Genomic DNA, 19,665 nt, shown 5'->3' on the forward strand with positions numbered 1-19,665 from the left:
CTGTGGCTACTGCTGGCGGTGCTCCAGAGCTGAATCCCATAAGTAAAAATGGGCATCACTATAGCCTTATAAATCAGCAGCTTGACATTTAATTTGACCTTAGAGCTCTTTCATAATAGCCAGTGAAGTTTTTTCATTTTCTCTTGAGCTTGTTTGCGTTTGCACAAGAGATGAGCTCTCCAGGTGAGCCTTCTATCTAAAGTCATCCCTTAATATAATATTTTGGAGTGCGTTCTTCTGGGATTGTTATTCCTTCAAGGTTGACGGGAGGACAGTTTCGGGGGCGCAGGGTGAATGTGGTATGAGTTGACTTGTCGGGATTAACTGTGATATTCCAACCATGGGCCTAAAATGTCAAGCTGCCTTTGCATCAGCTGGGAGGCTTCGTTGGGGGTGGTGGCCGAGGCGAGGAAGGCGGTATTATCTGCGTAGGTGGCTGTCAAGAGGTGTTCGTCCTGAAGCGTAGGCATATCTGCAGTGAATACAGTGTATAGCACCGGACCAAGCACGCTGCCTTGTGGGACTCCAGCGTTGATGACATTTATGGAGGATTTATCAGTGCCGCAGGTGACGCAGAAATTCCGGTTGTTAAGGTATGAGCCAAACAGAGCAAAATAAGAATTAGGCAGACACTTCTTGATTTTGTATAGCAGTCCAGGGTGCCAAACTCTGTCGAATGCTAGTTTAATGTCGAGCATCACTGCACAACAGTAGAGCTTCGAGTCAAACGCTTCCAGGATGCGGTCGAATAGGCGGTGACACTGTTCGGGGGTTCCATGGCAACGTCTAAATCCAAACTGATGATCTGGGATCGAACCAGCCTCGTCCAGTATAGGGAGCATTCTACGCAGAAGTATTCTTTCGAATACCTTGGAAAGAACACCTACAAGACTTATCGGTCGATAAGAGGCGGGATTGGATTCATGTTTGCCTGGTTTGAGAATCATGATGATTTCCGCAGTTTTCCAGGGGGTGGGGAAATGGCCGATCTCAAAGCAGCGGTTGAATAACTTGTGGGTGAAGGCATTCCTCAGGTGCACGGCAAAGGTGTTGGCTTTTTCGGTGTCAGTACGACCCCAGGAACCGTTGCTCTCCTTAATTGGAGCAGCTCGCATTTTAGGTCTTTTAATGTGCTTAGTGACATGCCAAAGGTTGTTAAGAGGATTGTTTGGTTGAAGGTTTTCCAAAAAGTCATTGAATACCGAATTCCTGAGGGCTTGCAGAGTCTCCTTAAGATTTCTGATGGCCCGGTTCAACTGATTTTTATCCCGAGGATTCCTGGAAGGAAACCATACCCTCCTAAGGCGCCTCTTTTCTCTAACTAGGGCAGCGACTTCTGGGGACAAGAGATGTAAGTCACGCGAAGAAAGCCTAGGACGAGGGGGACCGTTTGGGAGAGACGAGGCAAATCGAGCAACGCTGTGCATCTCCTGAGTGCAGATTATAACAGATTCGTCGATGTCCGTAGCAGAGCTCAGACTGATGTTTTCATTAATAGTCTCTGACATCCAGGGTGACTTTTCTCTAAACTGGCAAGTTAATCTTAATGGAAATAGCACTGTGGTCCAAGAAATGGTCGTTGCTGAAGGTACACGATGATTTGTATTGATTTATACCTTTGGAGATAGCAATGTCGAGCAAGTCTGGAATTTTGTTCGGGTCCGTTGGCCAGTAGGTCGGCTCCCCTGTAGAGTGACAGTAGAGGCTTGTGTCTAACAAACATTTCCTCAGTGCCGTACCTTTCGGATTGCATAATCTGGAACCCCAATAGGAATAAAGTCTCCGCCTATGAGAAATCTGGATCCCAGGCTGTCGAAGAGCAGCTTGATCAGTGCTAACTGAGCTTCTGGGTAGGATATAAGCTGAGGCGATCGTTAGATCACCTGTGGGGCTGAGCAATTTAATTTGAGCGCTCTGGATCCAGGTTTCCTGACGGGAGGGCAGCTCAATGTAATTAATGCCACTTTTAATTAAAAGAGCCGCACCTCCACGTGCAGAGCCATTAGGGTGGTTTTGCGGTGATGACGTCATAGCCATTGATTTTGATGTACGATCTGTCAGTGAAGTGGGATTCGGAGATTAGGCGAATGTCGACCAGCTTCGTTTTAATGAAGTGCTCGACCTCATGCCTACTACTAAGTAGGCCGTTGGCGTTTCATATGGCTATGTGAAGACTTATTTTGGTTAAAAAAGCTAAATACTTTCTCCATCATCTTTTCCAACATGGCTTCGAATCTGGAGAACATTACTTCCTGACTGCTAAGGGTTGAGCGATCCGGTTCTGACTGCTTTGTAATCTCTCCGCGAGTTACGTTGGCAAAAGAAACATTTTATGGAACTGGGGTAGGTTAGATTTATGGGGAGGGGGAGCTCGGATGTTGAGCTGGGTCTTTGGAATTGGTTTGGGCGTCACAAGTGCTTTGGCCTTCTTATAAACAGGACAACCCTGATACGATGCTGGGTGGTAACCTTGACAATGTGCGCAACGGGCCGGCTCGGTTTTGGATTTTGAGCATTCGGTGGAGATATGACCAGAGCCGCATTTAACACACTTCTACTCCATCTGGCAGTACCTTTGGGTGTGACCAAATCCTTGGCAACGGAAACATTGGATGACGTCATGGAATTTTAGGGGTGCTTCAATCGTCACAACCGATTTGCACAGCCTCTTGATTTTATAAGCTTCGGAGTTGTTGCTGGCTGGTTCCAGATTGCCAAAGAAAATCGGTAATGCCAATTTCGTCGTACGGCTAATGGCGTTGCGAATATCTCTGACGCTGTGCCCTAGGTTATTGAGCGCTGACTTAATATCTTGCTTGTCCGTGAAGTGATGAAGGCCTTTGATGACAATTTTATACGCTCGTTCGTCTCTGGGCTGGAACGTGTAACATCTCTTTTTGTTCGTATCCAGCATAGATTTTAGTGCAGTGTAGCTTGTCTTGTCCGGCATCATAACCCTAACACTGTTGTCGCGACCTGCCTTATAGGTGAACTCGGTTCCTTTGGGTAGCAAAGGGTTGATAGATTTGATGAGCGAGCTAATGTTCTTGATATCAGGGATAAACACCGGTCGTCATCGTCGTCGTTGTCATCAGATGAAAGTATGGCAAACGCGTTGCTACCAAGTTTATTAATCTTCTCGATTCTAGCGCGAGCGTCAGCACTAGTGTTAGGCTCATCAAGCAGAAATTTCTTTTTATACGCACTCGCGGTCTTGCGTTTTAACTCGCCTGGTTCAGTGCTAGAGCTACTCGAATCTGAGTCACGTGAGCCAGGGACGAATGTTAACTTCTTAGCCGGGTTGCCAGAGAAAGAGGTCTTCAATTTTGGCCGGGGGGAGACGGGGGTGGATTGCCAGTCCATCTTTCTCAGAGGAGAATTGATGAGGGGGGGAGAGGGGTGCGGATAGCTCGAACTTAGTGTCGGTGACCACACGTGCTCTCTTCTTGCTTGCAGTAGTTTTTGTTGTTGACACTGCAGAGTACACACACTAGAGCGTGCGTGTGTATATGTGAATGTACAAAATTTGTTGCGCACTGTACGCAAAGTTTTTGCCAAAACCGAGTTTTTGCGCACGGCACACAATGTAGCCGACAAATCACAAATGTCTGCCCTATCAACTTTTGATGGTAGTATCTAGGACTACCGACGACCCAACATTGCAGTGGCTGCAAGCGACCGTACCCAAACTGGACGGACTGTGGGAGGGGGCCAAGCTGGACGTGGTGGACAGGAATAACATTCCGTCCATGCCGAAGGCGAAAGTCCTTTTCCCCATAGTGGTGCAGGGCGAGCGGGCGCTTCAGCTGCTCAAAAAGCAGAACCCGGCCATACCGACGAGTGATTGGTCCGTGCTGAAGGTTGATGAACCTTTACCCAGTGGTGGGCAGCACGTGATCATTCAGATCAATAAGGAGGCCGAGGATCTGCTATATAAACGCAATGGGAAGATGGCGTGGGGCTTAGGGAGCGTGTACCTTCGCCTCAAGAAACGTCATCCGAACGACAAGGACACACACACGCTGAGGTCAGGGGAGGTCGAGGCAGATCTCGGTCTTGAGAGCGTGACCGACGCCACCCAGCATCTCAGCGTGACTGACGAGACGGAGGAGGTGGGGAAGGAACTGTCCATGAAGACGGGCCCCCCGCGAGTTTGCTAACCTCTAATGAGTGTGCTGCAACTCAACCTCCATAAGTCTAAAACGGCTTCGGCGGAGCTACTCCTTGCTATGGAGGAAGTGTCCGCCTACGCGGCTTTGGTCCAAGAACCGTGGATAGCGTCGGGCAACACGGTTGCTGGGCTAAAGTTGCTTAACTATGATCTGTACGTCCCGACATTGGTAAGTAGATCGAGAACTGCCATTCTTGTAAAAAAGGGGCTAAAAGCTCATCTAGTACCTAATTACAGCAATGACGATCTTACCGTGGTGGTGCTGGAGAGCCGTGATGGATGTTTGCTGCTGGCATCCTGCTACATGGCCCACGACATGCCGGCTCCACCTGACGAGCTGCGGAGGCTGGTGGACATGGTCTGCTCCTCCAAAAAACATCTTATCATCGGAACGGACGCCAACGCCCACCATAGCGTTTGGGGAAGTCCCGACATTAACGACAGGGGTGAGTCAGTTCTTGATTTTATCCTTAACAATAAGCTTAGACTAGCCAACAGAGGTGAGGTATCTACCTTTGTAGGTCCCACCTCTTGTAATGTGCTGGACTTAACGATTGCGACTGAGTGTACCAATGTAGAAGAGTGGAGGGTCCTGGATAGACCCTTCTTCTCGGATCATAAGTACATTCAGCTTACCATTCCATTTAATAGGGTACCTGCGGCTCAGCCGTTCAGAAATCCCCGAAATACCAACTGGGCGAAATTTTCTAGCCTTGTTTCCAAGTCTCTTGGTCCGCCGGGTAACATCAACTCGGTACAGGACCTAGAAACAAATGTCAATGTCCTCTCAGCAGGACTACTTTCTGCGTTTCGCCAATCCTGTAGGCTCTCAAGACCGACGAGAAAATCGAAGCCACCCTGGTGGAACCCAGATCTCTCTTCGCTTCGGGGGGAGCTTACTAGCATGTTTCAAATTGCTAAGAAGGCGGACAACGAATTTGTCTGGGACGAGTACAGGTCTCTCCTAAAGTCTTACAAGAGGATGATTCGATCATCCAAAAAGTCTTCATGGAGAACCTTTTGCTCTGACCTGGATAACATCAAAGACACCTCCAGACTGAGGAAGCTGCTGTCCAAGCAGGCTTCCAGTCCTAGTCTGCTCAAGTCGGGCGATGGAGTGTGGACGGAGAGCAGTGCTGAAACTCTTGAAGCACTTCTCTCAACTCATTTCCCGGGATGTATTGGTATGGAGAACAGTGACTGGCAGCTCCTTCCCAGTCTCCCAGTTATGAGACCCCCTGCCGGTCTAATCACAGGTAACAAAATAATTTGGGCTATCGACTCCTTTGCGAAGGTCAGGTCGCCCGGTCTTGATGGACTTTCGCCAGCAATGCTGCAAGCCAGTAAACTCACGATTGTTCCGTGGCTATCGGGTATCTATTCGGCGTGCCTCGCATGGGGTCATATCTCCACTCTTTGGAGGACCTCGAAAGTCATTTTCCTGCCAAAGGCGGGCAAATGCAGTCATGTGGTCCCAAATGACTTCCGGCCTATCAGCCTAACCTCTTTCCTGCTAAAGACGTTGGAAAAGCTACTTGATTTGCACATCAGAAGCAACTCAATGCATCTGTTGTCCCCAAATCAGCATGCGTATACAAAAGGCAAGTCCATTGAGACAGCTCTCCATGCTCTAGTAGCCTCCATTGAAAAAGCAGACCATTACAAAGAATATGCCTTGGGTGCATTTCTTGACATTTCAAGCGCCTTCAATAACGTCACCACTGACGCTATTATGAAGGGCCTTACCTCAGTCAACACGGCACCAGTGATCCACAGGTGGGTCAACCGCCTTCTTTGCGACAGGCGGGTGGTGGCTACGTGGGGCGATGCGGCCATAAAAAAGGTAGTGCGAGGTGGCACTCCCCAGGGTGGGGTTCTCTCGCCTCTCCTTTGGAATTTGGTCGTAAATAGCCTACTTCTAAAATTTACCAGACGGGCCCCCAAGTTAATTGCCTATGCCGACGACATAAGCATTTTGATAACTGGGAAATGCCCAACCACCCTTAGTTCCGTAATGGAACTTACTCTGCGGGAAGTTAAAGCATGGGCCGAATCAGCCGGGCTCAGCATTAACGCGGACAAAACGGACCTTATCCTCTTCACGAAGAGGTATAAGGTACCTGCGTGGTCCCCCCCCCAAAAATAGGCTGCACCATACTAAAGCCGAGCCTAGCAGTAAAATACCTAGGTGTGGTCCTGGACAGCAAACTGTCATGGAAGCTTAAGGTGTAGAAAGGGTGAAGAAAGCCACCGGAGCCTTGAACATGGCGAAAAAGATGCTTAGTTGCACTTGGGGCCTATCTCCTAATCTAATGCGGTGGATATACATCTCAGTTGTTCGTCCTATCCTCACCTATGGTGTATGGTGTGGTGGCAGGCCACGAAAAAAAGGACGTACCTATCCATCATGGAAAGGACACAGCGTCAAGCGCTACTGTGTATCACAGGCGCTATCAGGTCGACGCCAACTAAAGCCCTCAAGGTAATAGCTGGCGTCGAACCGTTAAACCTATACGCGCAATCCATAGCCGCAAAATCATCCCTAAGGATTGCAGCAACAGGCAATCTGGGTCTGTTAGGCTATGGTCACAGCGCCATTGGTAGGGAGACTAGTAGAGACTTGGACTATACTATCCCCCCTTACCAGTACCGACCATATTAAAACAATATTCTTGGAACCGGACTGTTGGCGGGAAGGGTTATGCATTCCCGAAGCCCTCAACCTCTTCACCGACGGGTCGAAGATGGATGATGGTGTCGGAGCGGCCGTATACTGTCCAGACCCGGTCTCCAAACATTCCTATAAACTCCCACTGCAGCATCTTCCAGGCGGAAGTTTTTGCCATTGGCAAGGCTGCCGAATTGGCTCGGGGTTTACAGTGTAATCACACCTCTATTAACATCTTTGTTGACAGCCAGGCTGCAATAAGATCAATGCACTCTGATGTGGTCAAGTCCAAAGTTGTCCTGGACAGCAGAAGAGCAATATAGTCGCTGAACGCATCTGCGGTCGTGCGTATCTATTGGATCCCAAGCCTCCAGGGCATCGATGGCAACGAGATCGCAGACACTCTCGCCAAAGAGGGAGTGGGGCTCGATGTCGGTAACATGTGCAATGTTCAGATATCCCTGCGAACTCTAGGCAGTGAAATTGAGGTGCGCTCTAGACTTCAGTGGGACGCGAGCTGGCGTAATGCCAACTCGTGCAAAACTGCAAGGCTGATGTGTGCCTCTACTAACAAAAACCTAACCAAATTCGTCATGCAGCTTTCAAGGAACGACTGCAGGCTAATGCTAGGCATTTTAACTGGTCACTGTCTGTCGGCTGTCCATGCTGTAAAGCTGGGCATCACGAACAGTGATCAGTGCAGGAAATGCAACGAACCCGGGGTTAAGGAAACACTTGAGAATCTTCTCTGTAGATGCCCAGCGTTATCCCGACTCCGGTTGAAATACCTTAATTCGCCGTGCCACAACGATCTTCGGGACGTTTCACGACTACCTCCTAGGATGCTGCTGGCTTTTGCCAAAAATGCATCCATACTGCGCGATTTCTGAGACGTAGTTAAACTACCGGTACAGCTACGGACCTCCACTGGTCTATGCTTTGCCCCGTATAGGGGCAGCCGGTCCTACCTAACCTAACCTAGGACTACCATGGTTGCAACGGGTAACGGGGAATCAGGGTTCGATTCCGGAGAGGGAGCCTGAGAAACGGCTAACTAAGGAAGGCAGCAGGCGCGTAAATTACCCACTCCCAGCTCAGGGAGGTAGTGACGAAAAATAACAATACAGGACTCATATCCGAGGGCCTGTAATTGGAATGAGTACACCTTTAACAAGGACCTATTGGAGGGCAAGTCTGGTGCCAGCAGCCGCGGTAATTCCAGCTCCAATAGCGTATATTAAAGTTGTTGCGGTTATAACGTTCGTAGTTGACTTGTGCTTCATACGGGTAGTGCAACTTACAATTGTAGTTAGTACTATACCTTTATGTATGTAAGCGTATTACCGGTGGAGTTCTTATATATAATTAGGTACTTGTACTTTTTTATATGTTCCTCCTATTTAAAAACCTGCATTAGTGCTCTTCATCGAGTGTTATTGTGGGCCGGTACAATTACTTTGAACAAATTAGAGTGCTTAAAGCAGGCTTCAAATGCCTGAATATTCTGTGCATGGGATAACGAAATAAGACCTCTGTTCTGCTTTCATTGGTTTTCAGATCAAGAGGTAATGATTAATAGAAGCAGTTTGGGGGCATTAGTATTACGACGCGAGAGGTGAAATTCTTGGACCGTGTAAGACTAACTTAAGCGAAAGCATTTGCCAAAGATGTTTTCATTAATCAAGAACGAAAGTTAGAGGTTCGAAGGCGATCAGATACCGCCCTAGTTCTAACCATAAACGATGCCAGCTAGCAATTGGGTGTAGCTACTTTTATGGCTCTCTCAGTCGCTTCCCGGGAAACCAAAGCTTTTGGGCTCCGGGGGGAAGTATGGTTGCAAAGCTGAAACTTAACGGAATTGACGGAAGGGCACCACCAGGAGTCATAGCCAAATGCCTCGTTATCTAATTAGTCAGTTGCGAACGAACTTCCGAAGTGAGCAGTGCGTCCCGTGCGCTCCGTACGAAAACCGCGTAATACGATAAAAACAGTACCGACAAAGACGGAATTTAGTGTGTCCCGTGCGGGAACCTAAACGCAATAAGTTGGATAGAAAATAGTGACACTTATATTTTCTGAGAAATTTAATTTCTTCTGTGAAAATGAAAACCACGTGCGTGAAAACTTTTAGAAACTTTTAGAGAATAGCAAAGAAAGAAGAAGAAGAAATGTTGAGTAAAGCTTATAATTTTTGTCACGGACAAAAGCTTGTTAATTTGGACCTTACACCGTGTACACTGCTTGCCTTGAGTGTACTGCTTGCACTGCTTGGGTTTCGAACTTCATCAAAGTCGTGAGCCGGTGCAAGCTTTAGCGAAGTTTCAAACCTCCCAAAGCTTATTAGAGACACGATGTTTAGTAGTTTTTCCTACAAACCGACTGGAGGAGGCAACGTTAGGCTGATGCCCAAGGACAGCTCCACCTACAGGAGTATTGTTGCGTATATGGACGATGCACAACTGGCCTTTAGGACCTACCAGCTGAAGGAAGAGCGCTGCTTTCGCATTGTAGTGAAAGGGCTACACCACTCAACTCCTACATAAATATCGTTGAGGCCCTTGCTGAACTTGGCTACAAAGTACGAGACAATAAAAAAAGCACTGTCTAGAACAAACAAGAGCCCAATGTCGATGTTCTTTGTTAACCTGGGGCTACAAAGAAACAGCAAGAAGGTCTTTGAAGTCACAAGATTGTGTCACGCAATTGTAAAGATCGAAGAGCCTAAAAAAGTTTGATGATGTTGTGCAGTGCTATCGATGCCAGGCCTTTGGGCACACCAAGCGTTATTGCCGAATGCAATGCACGTGCGTCAAGTGTGGTCAAGATCATAATACTATTGATTGTAAGAAACCTAAAGAGGATATACCACTGTGCGGTAACTGCGGCGAAGAGCACACTGCATATTATAGGGGCTGTCGCATCTATATTGAGGCAGGGAAGAAATACGGACCAAAACCAAAGGCAGCTCCACTTGGACAAGAAACGCCCAGAAACCCAAACATCAGCTATGCCAACATTACCGCAAGTGGAAATATGTATAACAACAACACCGGCTACACCAACAACAAAAATCAAAATCCCCCTAGCGTTGAAGATGGCATTGTGCAGAGACTGATGCAAAGAATGAAGCACATGATGACCACCATGTTTAATAAATTTAAGGAGATGATGATGTCCATACTCTCCAGTGAAATGAGCACTCTCCAATGTCCATAAACACTCAACTGGTTATATGGAATGCGAACGGTTTGTGCAAAATCAAACCTGAAATAGAACACTATATTAAAACAAATCAAGTCGACATAATGCTAGTGTCAGAGACGCACTTTACATCCAGATCGCACTTCACCATTCCTGGCTACAATACAATAGTTGCAAATTACCCTGCCGACAGGATTCGTGGCGGAGCTGCAATTATTGTGAGGAGCGGCATTGAACATGAAGAGCTAGAGCCGGTGCAACTGGACTGGATGCTGTGTGGGAAAATTCTCCTGACAACTCAAGCAGACCAAATCACCATTGGAGCAGCATACTTGCCGCCTCGGTATATCATAAATTATACTGACTTATCACAACAGCTAAAAGACCTGGGACCCAGGTTCATATTGGGAGGAGATTTCAACGCTAAGCATACTTGGTGGGGTTCCAAAGCAGCACTCTCCTCAAGTGCATCAGAGAGTTAGGTTGCAGCGTGCACTCCACTGGTGAGCCCACCTACTGGCTCAGTGACCCGAACAAAATACCAGACCTCTTTGACTTTGCTAAAAGCAAGGGAGTCGATCCTGCAAAGATTTTGTCGGACAGCTGCTATGAGCTCTGCTCTGACCACAGCATGTCTAAAGTAGTAGTCCTGGAGCACTTATACGCTAGGAAGAAGTCAAGAACGAAGCTGTTTACACGCAATACAAATCGTGAAATCCACAAAAACTGGTTGGAAGAAAACGTTGACCCTCTGCCAGCAATTGAAAATGGGAGTAATATCGACGAAGCTGTGGAAAGCCTTACCAGAAAAGTACATATGACGGCAAGCCATGTAACGCCTGAGCAAGCATCGGAGACACGATCGAGGAATGACAGAGCTCGCAGGGACAACTACCTCTGGTCAACTGAGTTGGCTTCCATAGTTGCTGAGAGAAGAAGGCTTAGGAGAGTATGGCAGGTCAACAACAGGGCTTGCAAAGACTTAAAACAGCGGCTAATAGACTCAAAAAATAAATCTCTGGAGGAGTATCTAGTGGAGCTAGAACCTGCCAAAGCTGAATATAACTTGTGGAATGCCACCAAATACCTAAAAAGACGGTAAAGCTTGCACCCGTTAGAAACGCCAACAGTTTGTGGTGTCGTTCCAGCCAGGAGAAAACCGATCCCTTTGCAGATCACTTGACAAATAGTTTTCAACCCTTCAACCTGTGCGACAGCGATGATAAAGAAAAAACTACACAGTTTCTTGACAATGCTTGCCCTATGGATCTGCCAATACAAGATATTGACAACACGGAGATTCAAGAAGAAATAGCTAAGCTAAGACTCACCAAATCCCCTGGGGTCATACCCAGATGCAGCAGCCTTAAAACTACTCCCACCAAACTGTATTGAGAGCCTCAAGGTTATTAAGAATCAATGCCTACGACTTGGCCATTTCCCAACATAGTGGAAGTGCGCCGAAATCATACTCATCCCCAAGCCGGGTAAGCGAGTAACAAACTAGCGTCGTACAGGCCAATTTGTCTGCTCACAATTCTTTCCAAAATTCTGGAAAAACTTTTCCTGAAGAGACTACTACCAATCCTGGAAGAAAAATGTATTGTACCAGACCACCAATTCGGATTCAGAAGGGGCCACGGAGCGACTCAGCAGTGTCATAGAGTTGTGAGCATGATGCTCGACTTTTTTGAGAAAAGACTACTGTACAGCAGTCTTCCTAGATGTGCTTTCGACAGGGTGTGGTACCATGGGCTACTGTAGAAACTGAAAAGGAGCCTCCCTACGCCATATTACTTGTTCCTTAAGGATTACGTCGAGAATAGAAGTTTTTACGTCAGGCTCAAGCAAGCCGAATCATCTATTCAGACAGTGTGTGCTGGAGTGCCTCAAGGAAATGTCCTTGGGACAATATTGTACTCAGTATACACTGCAGACATGCCACTACCAACACAAAACAATTTCACCACATGGACATACCCGGACGATACAGCGTTTGTTTGTTCTGTTGACAGCAGCCAGTCAAGAGCTACAACATATCCTCAATGATCTGTAACCACGGTTAAATCGCTGGAATATCGTCATCAACGCTGACAAGTCCACCCATATTACCTTCTCGCTACGACCAGGTAATTGTCCGCCAGTCTACTTAAATGGTTCTATCATCCCACATAAGAGCTCGGCGAAATACTTGGGTATGACGCTCGATAGAAGGCTGACATGGAAGACCCACATAGACGAAAAGGTGAAACTAATCAGACATAAGGCAAGGTCAATCTCATGGATACTGTCCACGAAAAGCAAATTGTCGACAAAGAACAAAGTGCTTCTTTACAAGACTATAATTAAGCCAGCGTGGACCAATGGAATTGAGCTCTGGGGCTTTGCTTCGTCAACAAACATTAAAAAGCTTCAAAGATCAGAATGTCGACTTCTGAGGCAGTTAGTAAATGCCCCATACTACGTGCGCAACTCAACCCTCAACCAAAGATAAAATATATACTTTTCCCCCCTCAATGTATTATAAAATTTAATTAATTGCTCTCATGGGCAGATGTAAATAAAGAACATTCAACACAAAAAAAATTATATGTAATTAGGGAAGCACATGACGGTGGCTGATGGAAAGGATAAGCGGAAGGGGGGATCGATGTCAGCGAAGAAGCTGAAGAAGGCAGCTTCTTTAGCTTCTTTAGATGATGCTGGGTTAGGTAAAGAGTGTCTGGGACCCGCTAGTGGTGGTGTCAGCGCCGCTACTAGCGTGCTTAGCGTGCCTGAGGAGAATCTGGTGTCGGCAGATTCGTCCCCGATGTGCTCATTGGGGAGTATGCTTGAGGAATTAAGGGCGGCTGAAAAGGTAGCAGAGGCGTTGGTTGCTCCATTGAGCAAGCCAGGGCCAATGATGCGCAAGGGAAGCCCGGTAGATAAGATGAAGGCGATCAGCAAGGGCGTGCTCACGCTCGTGGTTGCTGATTGCGGAATGCAAGGCAAGGCGCTGGTTAGTGAAGGCGACTACCTAGCGGAAATGGAGACGCTGCTATTTTCGCAGATGGCGGAAAATGAGCGTCTCCGAGGACGGTTGGAGGAGACTCGCGCTCATGCGAGTAGCGGCCACTCTAATGGTCTTTTCCGAGTGCCAGCGCCGGTTAGTGGGTGCTCCGATGAGTGCACCAGTTGCCAAAAACGGTCCAAAGTCGGCAACGCCGTCTACCCCGGAGACGCCGAAACCCAAGCCAGTAGAGACATGGTCCCTCGTGGTCCGCAGCAAGACTGCGAAGACCTCAAAGGAAGTGGTTGATCAGGTGGTGAAGGAGGTAGGTCCAACCCTGAGTGTACGGGTGCACGAGGTTCGTCCTCTTCGGGATGGCGGTGCTATTATTCGCATTCCATCCGTTGCAGAGCGGAAAGTGATCGCAGGAAACGCGAAATTCAAAGAGGTGGGGCTTGAAGTGAGTGTGAATGTTCACACGGGCGTTCACTCGCAGATTACTCCTAACGATTTCATGAGTGATCTTTCAGAGATGAACCTCAAGGAGAGTATGTCTCTTGAGGCCTTCAAGAAGGGCTTCCGTATGGTGAGCAAGCCATGGCCTGTGACTGGTGGGTCAGCATCGGTCAATGTTGTGTTAGAGGGCGATGGCATGGCCATGCAAACTCTGCTCGATGTTGGCCGCTGCTTGAGGAACTTCGACCCGGTTCTGAGCTGCTTCCGTTGCCTGGGCTTTGGCCATCAGGTAGCGGACTGCAGGGCCAAGCACGATGTCTGTCGGCGCTGTGGTCAAATGGGCCATCGGGTGGCTAAGGGCAGCCTTCGGAGCATCTTATGATGTCTCTGGCATGCCCGATATATAGTGCGATTGTGCTAGACATTAATATGGCTAGCAAAGTCCTTCAGTTGAACTGCCAGCGGTCATATGCAGTTATGCGCGATGTGGGCAATATGATTTGTGAGAGAGGCAGTGTAGTGGCCCTGCTGCAGGAGCCGTATGCAACTGATGGTTGCGTACGTAGCTTACCCGCGCACATGCGCGTGTTCACTGACAGCAGGGCCAAGGCTGCGGTTGTGGTGAATGATGTTGGTATTGAATGCACTCTGATGTGTTCTACCGACTGGGGATTGTGTGTGTGCCTTAATGCAATTTTGGCAGGGTCTTAGTTGTGAGTGTGTATTGCGCGTTCGGGGAATCCCTCGAGCCGTATATCGCGTACATGGATGAGGTGCTACTTTTGGCGAGTAGCGATCCGATCATCCTTGGTATTGCACAGTGGGCGATTTGGTCCCGCTAGCGGCATTTAATTAATAACTTCTAAACTAAAATAGATATCTTCAGTCGGTTTTTTTTTTCACTGATCAGAAAAAAATCATAGAATTTTTGAAGTTAAAAAAAAATTTTTTTTATTAACAAATTAATTTAAAAATTTTTTTTTGTAAAATTTAAAATTTTGTTGTACTTTTATTTTATTTGAACTCCAATTAACATATTTCATATATAAACTTTATCTAAAAAATGATGGGATGATGGAAAAAAATGGGATGACTTCTGAGTGCAATACTAAAAAAAGATCCCTTTTTTGGTACTAACACTGTGTCTAAAAAGTACCATAGTTTGAAGGCGAGCAGATAATAGCAGTTGATATTACACATTTTGGACGCCACTGATTCACACTTTCGGCTAATAAAGGAGTTAGACTAAACTTAGTTGAATAAATCAAGTTCTACTCCACGAAAGACAGGTGTACCCTAATCCGGGCTGGTTGTTAATACACTGAATTACCACTACGTTTTATGAGCTACACATTTATAGACCGGTCACAAACATTGATTTTTTTGAAAATACATACTTTGAATATAATAAAAAACCAAACTTCTAACAAATTCACCAAAAATTGTAAATTTCCGAGGAACTCAAATTCCATGCGCGCAAAGAGAAAAAATTGTGTAAAGCTCTTTGCAAAATCATATGATGTGTTTGACCGATCACAGCTGATGATCAGCTGATCGTAGAGCTTTCAAAAAGCCTTTAAAAATCTAATCAAAGCATCTGCTATCGATATGTGAAAAAATATTAACGGATTTTTAAATTTGAAAATTTGAATTAAATGCCGCTAGCGGGACCAAATCGCCCACTGTGTATTGATGCGAATGCGTCGTCCCCCGTATGGTGCAGTAAGATGCCCAGACACTCGTCTGGGTATCAGATCCAGAGTCGGGGTGAAACGCTAGCCGAGTGGGCCGTGTCCCAAGATGTTCGGGACGCCAACCAACCCAGCGTGTGGTATACCTTTGATGGTCCGAACGGGAAAAGTGACATTGACGTCACCCTTGTGAATGAAGCAGCGATGCGTGTGTTTCATTTTGAGTGGAGTGTTTTAGGTGGGGTATAAGTGATCACAATCCAATCGAGATTGTGTTTGCATATACTCCCACAACGAATGAAACTGTTGGGGGTAATTCGTGGAGTACTTATGTTGTGAGTAGGGCCCAATATGGGCTGTTTATATGTGAGGCGGCAAGGCAAGTTCCGCTGATAGCATGCTTCGGAGACACCGTAAGGTGAATCTTAAGCGTGTTAAGTGGTGGACGAGTGAGTTGAGTGTTAAGCGAGTGAATTGAATGCTAAACGTTTCCAAAGAGCGAGAATATTCAATGCCGATAGCGCTGCTCAGCTAAGGCGAAAGTATGGTAGATGTATGAATGAGTACAAGGAAATGCTTGTACGTGTGAAAGAGGCGGAATGGCGTGAGTTTGTAGATCGCAATAAGCATGATCCCTGGGGTCGTGTTTATCAAATAGCGAGAGGGAAAGGCAGGGAACTTAGTTTAGGCAACTTGCATGTCGGAGGCCTTCAGCTAACGGCATGGAAGGATTGTATGAATGCTTTGTTGAATGTGTTCTTCCCGCGAGAGGAGAGACAGGAAGTTCCATTACATGTGGAGCAACTTGTTGAACCGCTCCGGGAAGCTAAATTGGGTGCGGCTTTTAAGAGGTTAAAGTCGAGAGAGTCGCCCGGCATGGATGGTTTCACTGGGGAAATGTGTAAATGTGTTTGGAATTCGATTCCAGAATATATGTATGCATTGTATGAAAGGTGTGTAAATGAGGGATACTTTCCCAGTGAATATAAATGTGCAAAGATGGTAGTGATCTTGAAGCCGCCAGATAAGGTCAGGAGCAATCCTCGATCTTGTCGGGGCATCAGTCTCCCTTCTGTGCTTGGAAAACTGCTAAAAAGAGTCATGATAGAAAGGCTGCTCGAGTTAGTTGAAGACCAGATGTCTGATAGACAATATGGCTTCACTAGAGGTAGATGTACGGAGGATGCATGGCATTATGTCAAGGACTCAGTGGGGTCCAGCAACTCTTGATACATATTATGCATTTTTGTTGATATTCGGTCGCTCTCGCAGTCGCAGTCGGACGTGTTTTTTTCTTCCCTCTTAAACTTTGTGATTTTTCATTGAATTTCATATTTATTTACAATTAATTTAACATTAATTTTACTCTCTCACTTGTGTTTAACTACAGATCGTTAACCGCTGTGTGATTTCTTGTATTTATTATATTATTATCATTTTTCTGAAAATATAACAACAAATTGTGTGGTCAAACATTGCTTTGCTTTGTTAGCAAAACAATTCTGTTTTCATTGCTGCAGTTTGTTTTTGTATTTTTGTTTACTTTCGCGCAATTCTTTTTTCACTTGCTATTCTTTGCGCTCAACGCTGTTACAATAGTTAACTCTCCCTCTCTTGGTGTTGTTGTTGGCTATCGTCTATCTTGCGTCTCGCTCGACCCGCGCTTTACTCTCAGTGCTTGTGCTTTGTGCTCTCAACGCTCTTTAGAATAGTAACTCTCCCTCTCTTGGTGTTGTAGTTGGCTATCGTTCTATCTTGCGTCTCGCTCGACCTGTGCATACTCTCTGTGTTTTGTGCTCTTCGTAAGTACAGATCATATTAGTTTGCAAATAATTTACCTATTTTGATTTATTTCTTTTTTTGTTTTTTAATTTTTTAATTGGTTTAATAATCTTTGTTTTAGCAATATGTTAGTCTGTTATAACAAGAAATGCCGGGTGCCAGTTGGTGCCAAAATGGGTTTTGTTTGTTGCTGGTTATGCGACAACGTTGCACATGAAAAATGTGCTGGCTTTAACGGCCGTATTGTTGATTTGATTTCGGCCAAGTCAGGATAGACTTGTAAATACTGTAGGGACTCTGAACGCAATATTGCTGGGTTTATACGGCAGTCGCGAAATGGTTTTAAAGATATATTGGCGGGCTTTAAAAACCTCTCCGATAGCTTTTCTGCCTTGGATTCTGGGCTTAAGAGTATGAAGCTCTTGACCGAGTCTCCGAAGCGTAAAAAGGCCAATACGCGTCTGTCGATTACCCCAATCGAGCTTTCTGTCCCAGTGGATGTTCCAAGTCGTTAACTCGAAGCGTAGATCCGCGTCATCACCAGCATTTATGTCTTTGGAGAATATGACGGTATCTAATGGTCATGATGTTGCCGATTTATTTGCGGACTTTTTCCAAACGACATATTCTGTCCCAAGTTCTCAAAATTCCTTTTCTTATCCTTATTAGTTAAATTCATCTAATTGTATTTTTGGTCCTTTAATTACTGAAAGATCTATTTTAACGGAACTATTGGTTATAAAACCTGTTTTTTCGGCAGGTCCGGATGTAGTGCCTAGTTGTGTGCTAAGGTATTGTGCTAGTAGTATCTGTAAACCGCTTTTTAAATTGTTTGAATTATCCGTAAATTCATGCTCTTTTCCAAAAATCTGGAAAAAGTCATACATTATACTTATCCTAAAAAAAGGGAGCAAATCTAAAGTTCAAAATTATCGGGGTATATCTAAATTGTCTGCGATTCCGAAATCATTTGGAAAAATTATAACTTCTCAACTGCAACATCTGTGTAAATCTATAATTTCACCTTACCACCATGGGCTTGTAAAGTCTAGATCCACTTCTACTAACTTATTGGAGTTCTCTTCTATTTTAATTAAAGGATTCGAGAATAAAATGCAAACGGATGTCATTTACACCGATTTTAGTAAGGCTTTTGACTCTGTTAATCATCACCTCTTACTGTATAAGCTTAATGCTTTAGGGTTTCCTCATAGCCTAATTGAGTGGATATCCTCATACCTTTCCAACAGAATTCAGAATGTTTAGTATAATGGTTTTGAATCTAAATGTGTCCAAGTCACTTCTGGTGTGCCCCAGGGCAGTGATTTGGGTCCTCTATTGTTAACTTTGTTCATAAATGATCTTCCTTCTGTTATTGAGCATTCCCGTGTACCTATGTACGCCGATGACGTTATGCTTTGCCTGACATTGAATGATAGTCTTGCGAGCTCACTGTTACAATGTGACCTTAATCGTCTAGAATCTTGGTACATAGTAAATATGTTATATCTCAACTGTAATAAGTGTAAGTTTATGACCTTTTGTGGGGGTTCTTCCCAGTTAAATAACTATATGTTATATGATACTCCTCTTGAGCGAATTGAAGGTGTGAATGACTTAGAGGTTCTGCTTGATGCAAAACTAAAATTCGATAAATATATTCTGTTTGCTGTAAATAGGGCCATGGGTGTTCTGGGATTTATAAAACGCTGGTCGAAAGAGTTCAATGATCCCTACATCACTAAGACTTTGTGCGTCTCACTGGTTCGTTCTATCCTTGAGAACGGATCTCTTGTCTGGAATCCCCAGTATAGGGTTTATCAAGATAGGATTGAATCGGTGCAGAAACAATTCTTATTATTTGCTATTCGTAGTTTAAATTGGAATCCTCATATTAGATTACCACCGTATCGAGGTAGACTTTTATTACTAAACCTTCCTTCTCTTTCTGACCGTAGAACTATGCAAGGTGCTGTTTTCATACAGAGACTAATTAATGGTGAAATAGACTCTTTGGAGCTGTTAAGTCAAATTAGTTTTGCAGTTCCTATCAGGATCACTAGGAATTTTCTTCCTCTTCTCATTTCACGTAGATCTACTAATTTTGCTTACAATAATCTCTTCCGTATTCTGTGTGTGAACTATAATAATCTCAATAACGTAGTTTGCTCTAGTAAATCTATTCCTTTGCTTAAAACCTTATTATTAGCTTATTTATCGAGTATTTAATTGTTATTTATCTTATTATACATATATTCTAACATATTTTTAATCTAATTTAATTAGCTGTCCAGCGCCTTTTAATATTTATTCGCGGTTTTCGTGTAATGCATACTGTTCACAAATTTATTTTGTTTTGTCCGCGCGTCAACAAGCCCGTGCTTGGTATCGCTGGGCCACTTGATGGTACTGCCGTTAGTACGTCAACGTCCAAATAAATAAATTTGACCACCTTAGCTGGGCAAGTGTGTTGAGAAATTTGAGCGAGTGTGGCTGCCGAGAGATGGCTCTATGGAAGAGCTACTTTTCTGGGAGGCGTGCGACAGCAATAGGGAAATGTGAGAGTGTCACTGTGGATGTGGTTCGTGGCTGTCCGCAATGATCCATCTGTGGTCCATTAATATGGAACCTAATGATGAACTCCTTACTGCGGCAACTCGAATTGCGCTGCAAGTGTTGTGCGTATGCGGATGATCTGCTCATATTG

The sequence above is a fragment of the Drosophila nasuta genome, unplaced genomic scaffold, assembly GCF_023558535.2.
Source record: "Drosophila nasuta strain 15112-1781.00 unplaced genomic scaffold, ASM2355853v1 ctg27_pilon, whole genome shotgun sequence".
In the NCBI taxonomy this organism is placed as follows: domain Eukaryota; kingdom Metazoa; phylum Arthropoda; class Insecta; order Diptera; family Drosophilidae; genus Drosophila; species Drosophila nasuta.